Source organism: Rhamphochromis sp. 'chilingali' (genome assembly GCF_963969265.1).
Source record: "Rhamphochromis sp. 'chilingali' genome assembly, chromosome: 13".
NCBI classification, from domain to species: domain Eukaryota; kingdom Metazoa; phylum Chordata; class Actinopteri; order Cichliformes; family Cichlidae; genus Rhamphochromis; species Rhamphochromis sp. 'chilingali'.
In genome coordinates this window covers 18337307-18340689 of record NC_137940.1, presented here as the reverse complement: position 1 = coordinate 18340689, position 3383 = coordinate 18337307, and positions in this window count along the sequence as shown.

The following is a 3383-nucleotide window of genomic DNA, read 5'->3' as shown; positions in this document are numbered from 1 at the left end:
GATGAATAGAGTCAGGCTAAATGAAATGAAATAAAACAGCATTTTTTCTGCTGCTTGCTGTAATGTTTTCTGTGTTATTTTACAGTATTTAGTCACACAAACGTCTTTGGTTTTTACCACTGAGCTTGAGCTTCAGTACACTTAATGAGATTACTTCTGCCTCTGGAATGAGTTTGCCCCCCAGAAATGTTTGTACAATTCGCTCTCGTATCTGCATTTACCCCAATGAGTTCAACCACGACACGAGTTTCAATGGGGCGTGAGCTGCAGCCACCCAAGTAGAAGCAGAGATGTGTTCAGTTCAATAAACTATTCCAACACAGCAGGCACGGAAACAGGCGTGGGATCCTTCCTAATGCTTTCACCTAGAAGAAAATGTGTGTCCTGATCTGTAGCTTTCAGTGAAAATCGTCCGAGCAGAATTGCTCTGTAGCGGATGTGAGTGGTGAACTGGTAGCTCAAAGTGCCGAAGGGCCCGGCTTATAGGTTTCTCGCCATCGTTTCATTGCCAAGTGAGTGCTGCAAAGAGAAGGCTGAGAGGTGAAAGCCCCTTTCTGGCAGCTGCTGCAGTAATATGACATAAGAAGCTGGAGTGAAAAATTACTGAAGCACAAACATCAAAGGAGGTTTTCTTAAATTCTGTCAGCCCAGGACACCAATAGATGGATATAGCATTACCCAAGAACTGAGTTAGAAGTGTGTACTATCTGCAGCAGGAACCTGCAGAGCATGATCATGTGCTCATCTTGGAGGAAGCATCCACATCCTCATCACGTCCTAAAGTAACGTGAACAACAGACCAGCTATGATGACAGCTAACCCATTTCCAAGGGGAACATCTTACTTTTGACCGGGTGGCTCCCTCACTTCCATAAACATGGTGACACAACAGCTGGCACATCCTTTCTTCTGATGCAACTGGATGACATCAAAACTTGGGGGATGAGGTGAATGCCGCAGTTTAGAAGCCAAACAAATCGGTCATTTCAATGTAATCTCACACAGTCTGCTGTGAAAAACATATAACTGTTCCCCAAACCTAAAAACACAACTGTCAATGGTTTAAAACAACTGAAGCACCTATTGACTGTTGGGAAGAACCACGATGAAAACAAAGGTTTTGTTATCCAACGCCGAATATGTATGTTTTACTGACTTATTTCTGCTGTTCTGTAACCATCATTTTAGCAGAGACATCGAGACAGATCAACGTTTTACTTTTATTAAAGTTACATGACTTCTTTCTTCACATGAGCAATCTCAGTTTTTCTAGCTTAAGCCCTGTTCCAGCAAATAGTCCAGCACTTCCTCAATAATTTTAACAAAAAAAAACCAAACCAAGCTTTTATACGATAGTTAACTTCTGTGAAAAAGTAAGAGGCTTCACTGTATTTTTAAACAGCAGAACACAGGAATCATTCCTGCTTGCAGTAAATGTGCATGATGTAAATCAACTGTCAGGTGAAAGAGTTTGTCGGAGTCATTGGTTTTAGTCAGTGCACAAGTAGAATATTTGTCTTTTATCACATGGCAGAGTGGTTTAAAATATCTATTAGAATATGCTAACATAAAAGCCTTAAACCTAAGAAAGAAGAAAGCAATGAATTGCAAAGTCCAGATTGAAAAACAAAATCAGAATTGGAATTATCCTGTCATTGACATAAGGAAGGGGTAAGGAAAAACAACAAACTTTTATTTGGCTGAAGGCAGAAGTCCAAGAAAAAAACAAAGTGCAGTCCACACTGAAGAAAAAAGATCACAACACAAACTAATTAAAACAATAAAAGAAGTAACATGACAGCTGGGATAGGCTCCAGCGCCCCCCGCGACCCTGAAAAAGGATAAGCGGAAGCGAATGGATGGATGGATGGATGGATGGAAAAGAAGTAACACTAAGAGCACAACACAAACGAAACATGAGACACTAACCGAATAACATAAAACAGGCAATAACTCAGCCATGGAGAACTCAGGACAGAAGACTGCAGAGAGCAAAATGAGCGTAATAGTCATAGTGAGTCACAGAAACCAACAATAAGAAAACGTTGCCTAGAATCAAAATCAAAGCTAAAGTCTAGAATAATGAAAATCCAAAACCTACCAAAGAATCAAACAAAGAAAAACACGGATTGTGACATGTCCGAGGTTTGATAGCAGCGCCAGACCTCAGTGGATGTTTTGTCCAGTCAGTCATTGAGTTATTGAGTTATTTGGTTTAAAACTGAAGAACCTCCAAGAACGTGATTGTTCACATGCTGCTGTGAGATGGTGGGGGTGAACCAAAGTTTAGTTGGTTGTCAGAATGAGAACGGTTGTTTTACTTTTCAGCTACATTCAGACAGACATACATCTCTACATTTTTAGCAAAGGCTTTTTTATCCTTTCAGTTTTTAATTGAATGTAAGTATTGTTCAGATGCTTTTGATTAACCTTTAATAATGTGATAAATTATAATGAGTTTTATATTTAATTAGTTTTAATTAGTTTTATGAGGTTTCTTTTGCAAAAAAGTTCCAAAACAAAAGATGAACTTTGGTGCAGATAAGAAAACAATACACAAAAGACTTTCTTGACTTAAAGCTTCAGTGATTCTCATTATTTGACATACAAAAATGAATCAATTCAAGAACCTTACACAAAACACTGTTAAGGAGTCAAGAAATCAAATAAATAAATGAAACCTACTCAAAGCAGAGTCTTTAAATTCGTTAGTTGGCCAGAGACAGGATTCTAGGTTAATGCTATTCTTCTGTGTCTGCTAAATGTGGACATTGGAATAAGATCATCTTTATATGTACAGCATTAATAGCTTTTAAAGCTCAGCCGTTCATAAATTATTCTACCAAATGATAAAGACTATAAAACTTAAGAGAATAGATGAATGAAGAGAGCACAGTGAATCAGAGTCAAATCCCTCGTTAGCACAAACCTGGTCAAATAAAGATAATTCTGCTTCTGATTGTCAAAACAAAAATGTACCAACCAATGTTGTTAGCTGGATACGTGTTGGTTTGAAGGAATAATAATGTGATTATCTCTCAGACATCAAAGCCATCACCCTAACCCTAATCCCAGCTTTACTTTGGGAGAACCGTACATGCAAATGGAATCTCAAATATCTGTTGAGACAGACATCACACATTCAAAAGCAAAATGATTCTTTTGTATGTATCGTGTTTGTCACATCATAATATATCTACAAAGATTCAGTGGCATCTATATAAGATGTGTCCAAAACAAAGACAACATGTTATTTTGTTGGCTTCAGTGTCTGTTTGTGGTGCAGGGTGTACATGTATCAATAAAATCCATGTAACAGCACTGTTAGCATAAATCGTTTGAAACGAAGAATTGGTGAGGCTGTCTTGCTGCTAGCTCATCTT